This window comes from Lissotriton helveticus, chromosome 6 (assembly GCF_964261635.1).
Source record: "Lissotriton helveticus chromosome 6, aLisHel1.1, whole genome shotgun sequence".
NCBI classification, from domain to species: domain Eukaryota; kingdom Metazoa; phylum Chordata; class Amphibia; order Caudata; family Salamandridae; genus Lissotriton; species Lissotriton helveticus.
The window spans coordinates 323,456,942-323,470,889 of record NC_136067.1 but is presented as its reverse complement, the minus strand read 5'-3'; positions in this window follow the sequence as shown (position 1 = coordinate 323,470,889).

The following is a 13,948-nucleotide window of genomic DNA, read 5'->3' as shown; positions in this document are numbered from 1 at the left end:
GTAGCGCCTGCGCCGCCTCAATGCGCTGCTGTACAAAAAAAGCACTTCAAAGAGAGGGGCAGGCATGCTTCCCAATGAGGGTGCCAGCTTACCCTGGATGCTATAAACAAAGAGGGCGTTCGATTAAAACACTGCTCCAGCACGATTAATCTAAATTTTTTCAGCGCCATCAAATCTGATTTTCCAGCACTAATCAGGAAACCCCTGATACAGTGGAGGCGGTTTTAATAAAAAAACAAGTAAAAAAAAAATCAGGAAACCACATTAGAGGATTAAGAAGTTCCCCACAAAATATATATTTAAATGTATGTGGCTGGAGAAAAATGTACATATTAAAAGGAGTATGATCTTTTGTGTCAAATTATGCAAGCAGAAATGCTACAGGGCAGTTTTCTCTCCTTCTGGCCCCCTTTCCTAGTGCCTGCTTTAATCGCTCACACTCATTTGGCGCTGCATAGACATTTGAATTTGGTGGAACCCGCTTTTACCAAAATTAATCTGCATTTGCTTTTTAAATACATACGATAAGTAAGGGTCGTATGCATTCGCCTGTCCTTGAATTATTAATAATGACCTGGCGATAATAAAGTGTCACAATAAAAGTGGTGAAAAGCAATATTGTGAAACCCTTTGTGCCTCGAAGCGTTCTATTATAGGCGCTTGAATGCCTATGATTACTTCGCAAAACAAAAACAAAACAAAGAGTTGGAAAAAAGGCTTATATTTAAAAACACGTTATCAATTGTGTTCTGATATAATACAGAGAGCGATCTAATAAAGCACTGTGTGGCTTGGTGTGATAAATAGAATATCAATTTTAGATGTCATTTCACAACTGGAACACACGTATATTATTGAAATGATCCCAGTCGCAATGCACGTGTCATACGTCTATGTACTGAAATATTTTCCATGTACTAATTCCAGAGCTTATTTTATTGCATGAGCTGAAAATAGTACAGAGTGCATTGCACACGTGTTACTTTAATGGCACGGTCAAACAAAATGTGTACAGGCTATAAAGCTTTCTATGACACCCCTCACTTTCACCCCTTCCATTCAACTGTAAAAAGTCTCTTCCGCGTTTTCCACAGGAAATGCCACACCTCCCTATCTTCAAATGTTCCCTATAAACAATTGTCACTCTCTCCTACTAAATCACTCCCATTTGTATGCAAGTTAAATATTTATTATATAAGAAAACTCATTTTCTATGGTTGTTAAAAAGTAAAGCGCACTTAACACCCATTAGAGGTGAAGCACTAGATACAATAAATAAATCATAATCATGAGGATTGTGCCTTTTTGAGAATGTGGTGTTTCAGGGGTGCGCAGTGGCCACCAAATATGAATTGTTGACTTGCATTACTCTGTGGGGAGTATGTTTTGGTGCCTGGAGGGTTTTTCTTTAGATGAGCTATAAAATTGATTCTAAGACAATTTAGTTTTTTTTTGTCCAGTTGAACAGTGCCCCTATTCTGTGTTCTAACAACTAATCGACGTAAAAAAATAAGATTTCCAAATGCCAGGGGCTCCACAAATGAATCCACGCAAGAGCTCTTCATTAATCATTCATTCATTTCTCCTATTTGGCCTGACAGGTACTACGAGACGGGCAAGGACACGAAAAACAGGGGGGGCAGAGGGCACGAGAAACGAGGGAAAGGCACAACGATTGAAACTCAGGGCAAAAGGCCACAAAAAACGAGGGAGACCGAGGACACCAAAAACGAGGGGAACAGAGAGCAGAAGGACACGAAAAAGAGGGGGAAGAGAGGACAGAAGGGCACGAGAAACGAGTCAAAGGCACAATAAACATGGGGGGAACGATTTAAACAGAGGGCAGAAGACTTACTTATTCCAAAGTATGTCACAGGGTCACAGGCACAAATAGCTGCAGACGCGGTGGGCAATACTATATATACCCCCACCCCGCCACAAACCCATTGGCCGAATTTTTTTTTTAACTGTAGGCTAACACATCGCGTTGTCATGTCGTGCGATGTTAAATCGCTGATGTGACACGCGATCCAATGAAATTGCCGCATTTGCGGCGCAAATGCTTGCGACGAAATAATGGCCGGTGTAACGGCCGATGCGATGTAGTGGCCGCGATCTAAAGTGCCGCGATGCCATTGCACGCGATGGTTCGTCATACAACCCTCTGAGGCAACTAGGTAATGCCTTAGCTACTGGATCTAATGTTACAGAAAAATAGGCACACGGCCTTTGTTTGTCGCCGAATTGTTGCGTCAGTACCGATAATGCGCAACCTTCCCTTTCATGGACATAGAGCGTGAAAGGTTTACTGTAATTTGGAGTACCCAACACAGGAGCAGAACACAGGGCAGTACGTAAATCTGAAAAACTCTTTTGACATTCATCAGTCCAAGGCAGAGGCTGGGGCGTATCTTTAAGTGTTAGTGCCAACAGAGGTTTAGCAAGTAGGGAAACATTTGGAATCCACTGTCTACAGTAAGAGGTAATGCCTAAGAAAGCACGCACTTCTCTTTGTGTGGACGGTACAGGCATCCGTGCAATTGCATGAATACGTTCTGGAGTCAATCGCCTTCCCTCCTTCGACAAGAGATGACCTAAATAGGTGACTTCTTGTCGGCAATATTGCAACTTAGAAGATGATACTTTATGATGTAAATCAGACAAATGTCGTAAGAGCGACACAGTTGCAGTTTTACAGACATTTTCCGAATCAGCAGCGATCAACAAATCATCCACATATTGGATAAGAGTAGCACCTGAGGGTAAAGAAAAGATGTCAAGCTGAGACTTCAAAGCTTGGCTATATATGGAAGGACTTTCACAATAGCCCTGAGGTGCACGCTTAAACCGGAAGCTTCGGCCTCCGAGAGAGAAACCAAAGAGATCCCTACTTTCTTCAGCAATAGGAACGCTAAAGAAAGCATTCTTAAGATCAATAACCGAGAACCAGACCGCTGAAGCAGGAATCATAGTAAGCAAGGCTGTTATATCTGGCACAACAGGAAACTGAGGGACAACAATTTTGTTGACCTCTCGAAGATCAATTACAAAACGGTACACAGGTGGCTGAGAGGGATCAGTACGTTTAAGAATAGGCAAAACGGGGCTATTGCAAACATTCCCTCTAGTCTCTTCAATCACACCCTTCTGAACCAAATCATGAACAATGGCCAACAAAGCTCTCTCACCATCACTAGATATTTTATATTGAGGAACATGTGGCATCTTAACATTGTCTTTAACAGTAATCACATATGGTGGAATTTGCAATAAGCCAACATCATTCGGACCCACAGCCCAAAGCATAGCAGGAAGTGAACGCAATTCAGGTGGTAGCTGTTCTTTAGATACATACATCGGAGATGTCAATTTATCACCCAAAGTGAGGTGCACACCAGAGGGTGAACAATACAACGTAGCATGTAAACGTTTCAATAAGTCCAAACCCAATAAATTCTCTCCGCAACCTGTTGTTAAAAGGAGTGGAGCTTCCAAATCGTATGGACCAATGGGAATGGGCAAAGGACAAGAAATAGGATTTGAAATTGGGGCGCCAGAGAATCCCACAGAAACATTTGTTAAGCCAGACAAAGGTGCCCCAGGGAGTTTAGAATGCATTATGGAACTTCTCATAGCACCAGTATCCAAGAGAAATGGTTCTGTAACACCTAATGCCATAACATTAACATAAGGTCCTTCCTGATCTACTGGAACTGATACGACTCCCTTACTTTGCCTATGGCTGTCCTAGCTAGTATGAAAATCAACGTCCTCATTATCGAGACAATAGTCATCATTGTAATATTGTGCAGATTGAGAAGTCTGCTGATCAAAGTAATTTGTAGAATCCTGAGGGGGAGAGGGACGTCGTTCCTGAGTCGACGCACCATGACCCCTACCTCTGGATATGGACCGAGAATCACCACGACCGGTGGTGCTAATGGTCCACCATACCGCTGTAATAAAATCGGACAAGTATTCTTAAAATGACCATCTTCCTTACAGTAGGCACACTGATTAGGGCCCAATGGAACTCGTGGAACTGAGGGTACCGGCTTCTGCAACAACCTCTGAAACTGCGGGGGCAGTGGAAATTGGGGCTGAGCAGAACGAGGGGGATAAGCCTGTTGCAGAAGAACCTTCATTTTTAAGTCTTTAGTCTTTTTCTCCGCTTTCTCCTTATCTTCCTTATCCCTATTCTCATAATATTGAGCAGTAGCCAATATCTGAGCAGTGGAAGAAACAGCCCACGAACTCTCCGATTGTTTTAATTTATGCGATAATTCTGGAAGTAAATTAAAAACGAATTTGTCTACGAATAATCGTACTCATTGACCACTATGGTCGATGAAAGTCTCCTCGAAACGAGTAAAGAATTCGGAGACACTTTCATCCGTCTTTTGCTTATACGCCGCTAACTTATCCCAGTTAACGCGCACCGCAGGCATCATAGTTTTCATCAAATCTATTATTCTTCCAGGTAATTCCGTAATCAAGTCATCCGGTTTGGTACCACCTACTTGTCCTGCATCTGCAGCTGTAATGGCAGCCCAATCACCACCTAAAGCTGCAGCATGATCCTGCCTACGAATCTTGGTCCATATTGCTTGTGGGACTACATTTCCCATAAGTAAGTCAATATCTGCCAAATTCATAATACAAGCGTCAACAGTCTGGGACAGCTCTTTATAATACCCAGCAGGATTCTTACGAGGGTCCGGTAAAGACTGTTTAAGTGCCAATACTTCTGACCTTTTCCAAGGGTCATGTACCCATATACGCTGAAAATGAGCACGAACACCAGGAACATTACCTGCTTGTGGAACCTCATCTCTCCATATTGGAGGAACTTCTCGCTTAGGATATTGTGCCATCTTACGACGAACCCCGGGATCGGGCTCAAGAGAATCTTGAGAGAAAAAGGCGGATCGAAAAGTAACAAGCTTCTGAACAGCACGCTCTACAGCAGGACCCACAAAAGTCCCTTATCAAATTGATCCTGTATTTCGAATAAATCCTGAGGAGGTGAATCTAGATCCACATCTCCCCATTCTTTAATTCAGAGTATTGCACATAACATTAAATACGTATCTCTGTGTGGGCGCGTTCCATTGAAGGAAAGTATCTAAAATATCACTTACACTATGTTGTACACTATTCATAATCCAATTCCGAGCAAGAGAATCTAATTTAGTCCGTTCTTCCAAATCCGGAAACTGACTACGGGATTGTCTCCTAGACAACGCAGGAGAAAAGTAAAGAGGCCCAAGAAAAGGCGACAAAAGACCTGAAACACTATCGACTAAACGTTGTCGAGCTGTAGGGGAATCTGACACCAAAACAGGAGACAACGTATTCTGTAAAACAGAAGAAGAATCTGTAGCAAAGGAAACGACAGATGGAGAAGGCTGAGGCACAGGAGATTGGGGTACAGATGTCGCTGGCAAAGGGGGCGGAACTGGAATCACAGGGATAGGCAACTGTGCAGGAACCAAAACAGCTGGATTAACAGCAGGTTGCAATGGCGGTGCATTAGCACCTAACACATAAGGTGGAGGTAATGTCAACAAATGGGACATAAAAGAATCGTCATCAGGGGTTTTACTCTTTGATACAGTAGGTAACACAGGATAACATCTATCTATTGCCATACGATGTTGTCTTTCCGACACCTCAATCACCTGATCAGCTTCGTCATTTTTAAATTGTTGGGCAGCCTGTAGAATCGACATACTCTGCTCTTTCTTATCTTTCTTCATTTGCTTAATTTCTTTCTGTTTGGCTTCCTTACGCCATAGGCGAAAGGAGTCAAACATTGCCGGCCGGCTTATCTCTTAAATAGAATTGTTTCCAAATTATCTAATATATCGGGCTCAAAAGAACCATTTTGTGGCCACTGTAAAACACCATCCTTTTTAGTATATCGGATCCATGTTTCATTAAAAACAATAGGACCCAGACCATGTTTTGAATAAAGCTCGTAAGTGGGAGTTCCAACTGGAGGAATCGGACAAGAATCCTCTAGCCGGGAATCTCTAGAACAACCAAAACAACAAAATTTCTTAAACTTACTAAATCCAGGCATTTCGTAATGAACTGGATTTCCTTACAAACGTCAAGGGATTTTCAGACAATTGAGTCACAGCACAAGCGTACTTACCCCTTGGCTTCGGTTAGCGCGCTAATCGAATAACAAATACAAAAACAAAGAGAGTGGGCGCTACCCACAAATACTTAACTAAATGCTTTTCTCACGCCAACAGATGTCCGTCTAACGTCTCGCGATACCAATCGTCACCAAAGGGCCAAGGCAGGGCAACAGTCAGGGCAGCAGTCGTCAGCAGTCGTCGGGAAGGAGTAGCCACGCTTCAAAAGACCTTCGGTCCACTTCGACATGCAGGGGTCGCTCACGTGGTTCGCGAAATCCTCCGGAATTTTCTTGCGAAGCTCCTCACGACTCTCGGGCAAAAACTACTACCGCTGAAGTCGCCCACACGTTGGGCCGCCAATTGGAGAACCTGACCTTATGGGCCAGGCGGCGCAGGGCACGCCTAAGATCTCCGAGTTCACATGCCTCGACCGACAGAGACGCGAGACACTCTATTAGGCGTAGAAAAGTAGTTTTATTAGCTGCAGCTAAGTACAGTTATCTAAGAAGTACCACACAGGTAGGTTCTCAAGAGACTGCTACTTCAATCCGTGGCGCACAGTCTATTATACAGCACAAGTTTACGATGACAACTCCCAATATACACAAAACTGACAAATAGGAATAGTTTGAAAACAAGCTATCGGATGTCTAAAATACACCCTCCTTTCAGACCCCGTGTGCTCTCCTCCCCTCAGGTTAATCAACACTAGTGCCCGTAATTCAATTTGCAGGTGGCAAAACATGTGTAGAATGCTTCAAAAGAAGGGCTATGTAACAAGACAACACACGAAGAGAATAGTGAAGGCCAGTTAAATAAGATAAGGTAGAGAAGAATGGTGGGACCCAAACAGTGGAGTAAGACATGGATTAATCAGTCTAGACATGGCTTTGCAAACTCGGCCAGACCCTGACATCAATATCGCACACAAGGACAAGGGTTGTTCTTTAACGGAAAAGACATGGAGCAGCTGAAAAGGGCAGAAAGACCATTTTACCGCGTTAGCCGTGCTGCCTGAGTGAGGCAACATAGAATGGCGGCTAAACACAAAATGGCGGCTGTAGCGAAGCAGGGCCGAAAACTACGTAACCTCAATTAGGGTTGGCGGCATCGGGGTATTCTTCACACTCCTTTAGGATTGGGGAGGCGACCTTGGCGGCGGGTGCAGGGTTACCAACTCATGCAGTAAAGAAGGTGGGGCTCTGGTCGTCAGACTGTTTTAAACGATACATTCGACCAGAATTGCTGTGACGGGATGATGTTAACATGTTTATGATGGTGTCTGACTTTCCCATTTCTCTCCTGTTCACTAGTATGCCTACAAAGGTGGTGTGGGTATTGGGTCACTCATTCGTACGTCGTGCCATGGTGCAGTTTCGGTAGCAGCGAGTAGAGAAGCTGCCGGGCTTGAATGGGACGGAATTCCTGTGGAGGGGCGTCGGGGGCATGCGAATCCGGCACCTGAGGCAGCTTGTGGAAGACATGAGAGAACAGGAGGGGCAGAGATCCACGGATCTAATCATCATTCACCTGGGGGGTAACAACATGGTGGATCAGGGACGCCTAGCAGTCAAAGAAGCACTGCTGATGGAGTTTGCGTGGTTGGGAAGGATTTTCCCTTGGCCCGGATTGCCTGGTCATGCATGGTAACGCGCAGATCATGGGGCTCAGGAGTGCAAACTAGAGCACTGAATGTATCTGTCAGGAGACTGAATGGGGAGCTTGCCAAGTTGTGCTCAGCGAAGGGCCGCTTGTGTCTCGTCCCTCACCGTATGATCTCAGGGGAACGAATGTTTCACCAAGATGGAGTGCATCTATCGGACATTGGCACGGACATTTGGATCAAAGGAATATGGTCTTTTGTGCTGAATTTGGTTGGGGAGGGTGACGGACCTGAGGCCCCTGGTCACCCTTGTGGCGGTAAAGAGACCTTAGGACAGTGACATGGACTCGCAGAATTGACGGGAGGCCGCCGTGCGCACTACCTAGGCCAGCACTGAGGGGCCAGACGGTAAGCTCTCCACAGGGAGAGGAGGATGTGGCCACCGGCTTGGGAGGCTAGGGTGACAGGTACGAGCCTCCTGGGTTCCTGGGCAGCCAGGTGGTTGAGGGGTGGGCCCCAGAGATGGCGGACAAGGACTAGAGGGTTGGGGCCCACCACTCAGGGGCGCAGGTGGGTTGCACCTTGCGTGGAATGCCAGAAGGTCCCTTAGTGCTGGGAGAAAAAGGATCTTACACAAGAACTTTGGAATGTCATTATTAAAAATGTATCAGTGATTTTAATAATGAAAAAGAAATGTTTGTCATGTTTATGAGATATGTTTATTAAACATGCCCATTTTACACCCACCCAATCTCTGTGGATGATTTACATGTGGGTTGTATGGTGTCTGGGCGGGCGGGAAGCAGGCTGGGGGTTCCGGGTCCTATTGGTCAGTAGTGGCCTGTAATGCGTACGAGGGTTAGGGCAGGCACACACACACACATTCTCTTTCACACATGCACACACATACTCACACCCAGCACATACACACGTACTCACCCATTTACAGCATGCACACATGCAAAAATATTCACGCATACAGGCACGCACACACCCAACATTAGAAAAAAACATACCAGGCCGCAGCAGTGATCTCGGGTGGCAGGAAGGAAGCCCCTGTGGTTTCTAGATGATTGGAACTGTGCCTCCTCTGATTGGCTGATCTTGTTATGAGATAGACAATGAGAGAAAGTGCAGTCATTTTACTGGTCACCGAGTGGGATGGGGACAGTGAGACTTGCTGACCTCACTCCAGTCTGTGATGAGCGTCATTGATGGACACATGACCCTTCGTCATGAGGGGGAGGCACACAGACAACTTTGCTGAGCCGAGGTCAGCAGAGGCTGTGAAATCTTGACATTGGCACATTTTGGCACAGGCAGCTAGGTGTTTGTGCATTACGCGCATGTACAGTGCCTGGCTGCCCGACCCAAGTATGAGGACCATCTGTCAGGCTGACCCTTGCTCAGCTTGACAGAAACTTCTCCTGGCAAAGAGGCCCCCTCCGTCCTAAATGATGTGAGTCACATATCTGTACTTGCAGGCATTATATATTAAGAGTGCTTGGTCGGGAGAGATACAAAGTCAGGATTTAAAACGTAAAACACATTGGTTGTGGCTGTCTGTACAAAGAAGATGTTATTACTACCCTAAGGAACCCTTTGAGCAACTTTAGAATCACAAAAGATTGAGAAAAAACAATAACGTTCCAAACCTTTTACTTGCAGTTTGAATGCCGATCCGTGATGCTGGTTTTACCTCACTATGCTACATTAGAAGAATTGTAACTTATGAAGTAACAAAAGGATCTGTATGAGAAAATCCATACCCACTAGCCATCTACATAATATGCAATTCTTTGACCTGCATCTTATAAGTTGTGCTTTGCAGAGGGCACATTAACCCTTTCAGCTACTTTATGAACAGTCAAATCAATGAAGAGACAAAATACAGATCTATGCTGCAAGTACAATAACCACCAGAGTTATCTTATGTTATTATTATCCCCTGAGAATTGCTGGGAACGCAAAGATCCCTGCAGCATGCACCATAACCCAATACGATATTTAAAAAAAAATGAAGCCTCTTTGTGGTCAATTGAGTAAACTAGAACAGATTTTCTATCACAGTTGCCATTGTTGCCATTTACTTTGTTTTTCTTTTAACTAAATGTTTCACTTGATGGTCAGACTCCGCTTTTCATGACTCTTTGTCATTACTCAGTCCCCTTTGTGCTGCCACACCTTGGCCCTCAATTTATGGGATCCCGCAGTAAATTTGTTCAACTTCCATCACTGGAGAAAAATTATTCTAAGTAGCCCGGTTTGAAGGTGGACAAGAAAGGTTCCCTCTCACATTTGATGTGGTGGCAAAATGGAAACTTAAGCTTCTTCTTTTGTTGTTTTCTTGTCCCTTGCTTGCGCTTTGGGGCAGATGAACCATACACAGTTGCAATACAGCAATTTTTACTTTTGAAGGTGGGCTCCGGCACCTCTGGCACAGTGCCAGTGTACTTCACTCAGTCAGCTTGCCTTCCTACTGCAGCCTTGGTTATGTCCCTCTCCTCTCCAGCCCCCTCACCAGCACTAGCGTGGCTGTGCCACAGTGTGACTGCCTCTCCTCTGATTACTAGTCTGGTGAGAGTCGGTGGTGAGCCATGAAGGACATGGTACCAGGGATAGCATGCTGCCATGCTCCCTGACATGACTGCTCTTTGGTTTTCAGCCTCCAAAACACATGTTCTGATTCCAAGGCTTGTTAGTCCTTGGGACTGATACACAATGATTCCTGACAGTGGACTAGCTACATGCCTTCGAGGAGGAGGAATGGAACAACTGAACTTGGCACTCGGTTGAGATTGGACTGACCTGCATATATTGAATATTTGCCTGCCCCCTTCCCTCCCACCGAGTCTTAATTTTTGAGGGCAACATGTTGCTAACTCAAAAGGGACATTTTAATTGTTGTGAACTTAAACTAAACAAAGTTTAAATTAATAAGGGCGAACAGTGTGGAATGCCATAATGACCAATATTCAAAGCTTCCAGGTCCCTTTCCAGGACGACATAAGAATGTACAGCTTATGGACACATAACTTCAAAGCCAACAAGATAAGCGTGATTGACTGTAGCACCACATAAATCCTAATTAGAGACTTTTGCCTGTATTTTGTCATATTGTTTGTTCTTATCACACACTCATTCCATATACTTTCATTCATTGTCTGAGACTTTTACAGCTAGAAGAAGAGGCTGCCTTGTTGGATTTTCCATTTATTTTATAACATCTTTTACTATTTTATTTAATTGAACTTCGTAGCCAACACATTTCATCCCTTGTGCTGGTCATCCTGGGACTTTTTAAAGCCTGAAAGCTATAAGTTCAATATTAATAAATATTACTAAATGTAATATGTAACTAGCAGAAACAAATATCTTGGAGTCTGGGAACCCTAAAAGGTTGATGGACTATCGCTTCAAGAAACATGCCCTTGGTCTGGTCCCTTGTGTAATAATGTACTTTTTTCATTACATTTTAAAATTAACTGAAAAATCAACACATTAGCCATTTATTCTAACGTGTGAATGAAGTAATACTTGATAAGAGCAACCAAGATAGTCAAATTGTTGTTTACTAACACAAGCAATAGTATCAAACTTGGAATTATATAGTACGACAGGTCAAACTCCCTTATCTAGATGCTATAACACAACTGTTGTAAGGTAAACCCAGTTACCTTGTTGTGATCTATGTTCTCTGTCTCCGTCTCTTGTCACGTGGGTTTGATCAATATTCTAGAATGTGAATCTTGTTCAAGCGTCAAGGGAAACAAGAGAGAGACAGACAGAGGAGTGGGGGAGGTTTGATAGGGCAGTTGGCTGCCCGTGTATCTCTTACATTAATAAAGAGGCTATGTTCACACCTAAGGCTGATCTCTACATATTTGTCACCCGTTAACACTGGCAATGAGTGGTTTTGTTCTCGTGTTTAGAAGAGATCTAAACCATGCTTGGCAGACGATTCTTGCAGAAGTTCCCATTTGAGCTCGATACGGTGGGTTGTGCCACCAGGTGTTACAATAAAAACAATACAGCAGAGGTTACTTACTTGCAAAAATCCATCTTTAGAAGAAGCAATAGCAAATTGTATTCAAGAGTCACAAGAAGAATCTGTCGAAGTCTTAAACAAGGATAGTGATGATGCTGTGTGTATCTTAAAAGGGATTCAACAAAAAAGATCATCACAGTACTGAAAAAGAAATTCTCAAACGGATCTTGTTTATCTGCCCACGATCACACAAATTGGCCAAGCAGAGATTTTCTAGTTTCATGATGTACACTAGATTAGTATAGGTTTCTGTTAACTAAGCTGCTGATGGAGCAGGGTTTTGCAAAATGAAACCTGCTCGGATCAAACCTCTCACTGTGTGGATTATCAACAAAAAGAGTTGTGTGAAAATTAACTGAGAAAAATTAACAATGGGTACTTGGAAAGAGAAACAGGGAAAATGTGAAGATGTGCAAATAAGCAGGGAAAGTGATCAATGATTCCTGTAGGCTGCAAATGATTAATGCACAAATGCTGGCTGAAAAGAATAATATTAGAAGCAGGAGCTTTGAGACAAGACATATCTTTATCTTACTGGTTGTTTTGATTTGCACTTAAGAGGTGGAGAAGTGCAATGTAAAGAATAATGCATTAATAATGAAGCTTTATTATGAACTGTTAACTTATTTTATGTTTGTCTTTCCTAGAGAAAAACTGCATGTTATACCGGTTTGCAGAGAAGTCCTCAAACACTGGTAGGTTTAATGTGCTTTCTAAAACATAGGATGCAAAGAAATGTCTTGTCCTTTGTGAATCAATGTGACATTCTTTTCTTGTCAATAGCTATGTGGAGGGAGTAATCTGCGGAACGTCTTTGCACACCGGGGAAATGTTTATTTTTGTGGTTAACTGTGCTAGAAGTTTGTTACAAAAATGACATGAAACACTGCAGGCTTCGGAAGAAGATTACCGTGTTTTCCTCTGCTGAAGGATGATGACGACAGCTAGTTTCCAACAAAGAACTTTTGAAAGTTAGGTGCGATGGAACTGGAGTGATCGAACACCCTATGTTTTTGGACCAATGAGAACTGGGAATGTAGGGATGGACTTTAACAAATTAGGGTTTAATTACTAGTGTTAGAATTATTCAAGGGTGTGCTAGTGTACTTCTGTTGTGGTTCTGTTGCTGAGACAAGGCATGAACTTTGCTAGAGGAGAGAGCCGTGTTGCTGTATTCCTTACATAACTGGCTGGCTGCTGTTCTGCTGATCCTGACTTAGCTCTTCAGACTAAAAGCACTTTGTGCTATAGTTTTCTCTCGGTTTGTATGATTATTCTGAAATTGCATTGATCTTATTTACAATGTTCTTTTGTCTCTTCTCCTGACCACTCACTCATGGCTCGTTAATGAGATGTGTTTGTGAATTACTGTTTCCTCTTGTGTGAAGATCTATGATTCGAGCTGTATTGCACGATTGAACATTCATATTCTTAAAATAGATAAAACCAAGTTGATAAGTAATCAGAGTCTGTCATTCTTAATGTCATTGGTTATTGTGACCTTGTAGAATAATTTCCCTTATTCTAGGTCCTCAAGGGGTGGGGTTTTAGAGACTGTTTTATCAATGTTCAATACCTGACAACTCTTCAGAGGTTTATCGAAGAGGACCATGTTATTATGAGTATGGGCAAAATTTAGTCTGAGCAAGGGTGATTGGTGGATGTTGAAATTAGTTACTGATGGTAAAATGTGTAAGCGCTTTCCGCTACATGAGTTTTTGGTAGTAGACAGGGATGGTTAGATTGATTAAATTGGCAATTGATTAAGATAGAATTATTATAATTTTTGTGTTATTAATATGGTTTATGTATCTAAGTTATAAGTTGTGGTCCACCGTTTGACCCTAATGCATGTTGAGTAACGGGTCGAGAGTGGCCTAAGATCTTGGGATATTAAACCTATGGCCATGTCTTACTGTGGCATACTCTAAGTAGTATTGCGTTAAATGTTGTTGATGAAGTACTGCGCAATAGTGGTATTCTTAGTATTGCACAGGGAACTTTGAAGTAAGCATAGTGGAGATTTATTTGGGTACCTTTAGAAAGCGCAGCTGAAGAAGTCCTGAAGATTTTCACTTGATTGAGAGTAGAACAACGCTGGTTGAGATAATAATGGTAGTGAAAGATTTCTTAGAGTGATTGAATCTA